The 488-nt window shown below is 63.3% G+C and overlaps 1 protein-coding gene across 1 annotated transcript in view; it reads right to left on the bottom strand.

The window, feature by feature from the left end:
• LOC104081133 (ras-specific guanine nucleotide-releasing factor 1-like) overlaps positions 1 to 488 on the bottom strand; it is a gene marked incomplete at its 5' end in the record, with an annotated part of 10,111 nt that overhangs the window by 422 nt on the left and 9,201 nt on the right. The window lies entirely within an intron of this gene.

Raw genomic sequence — 488 nt, 5'->3', positions numbered from 1 at the left:
TACAGGAATGCTGCTGACAGGGCAGGACATCTGCTCCAGTGCTAGCAGAAAATCTGTTCACAATTCCTGGAAGATTTTTCCCAAATTACTTTTTGGCCTCATTAGCAGTGTGGCATGTGCAGCTGATGCCGAAGATGGGCACAGCCCATGCCGGGGCAAGGCGCCGCGCGTGGGGTTCAGAGCCGGCCGGCGCGAGGACCAGCCGGCAGCAGAGCCCCTTGCCCAGGAAGCGCCGGCAGCACGGGTGGGGCTTCACCCCATCACCCACAAGAGCGTCCGGCAGCTCCTGGGCGGCTGTATCCCACCTCTGCGGGGAGACCACGCACGGCACCACCTGCACTGCCCTTCCCTGATGCACTTGGCGTTGGCTGTTTTCAGCCAGGTTTCTCAGGGCAGTGGGCGGCTTTTGCTCACTTCTTCCTGAGCAGGAGAGGCCGGGAGGAGGCAGGGGCTACCCGGGGGGCCCCGCTGGGAAAAGGCCGGGGAGT

Source organism: Fulmarus glacialis, unplaced genomic scaffold (genome assembly GCF_000690835.1).
Source record: "Fulmarus glacialis isolate BGI_N327 unplaced genomic scaffold, ASM69083v1 scaffold18118, whole genome shotgun sequence".
In the NCBI taxonomy this organism is placed as follows: domain Eukaryota; kingdom Metazoa; phylum Chordata; class Aves; order Procellariiformes; family Procellariidae; genus Fulmarus; species Fulmarus glacialis.
Note: the sequence above shows the minus strand (reverse complement) of the source record. Positions and strands in the feature narration are given on the sequence as shown.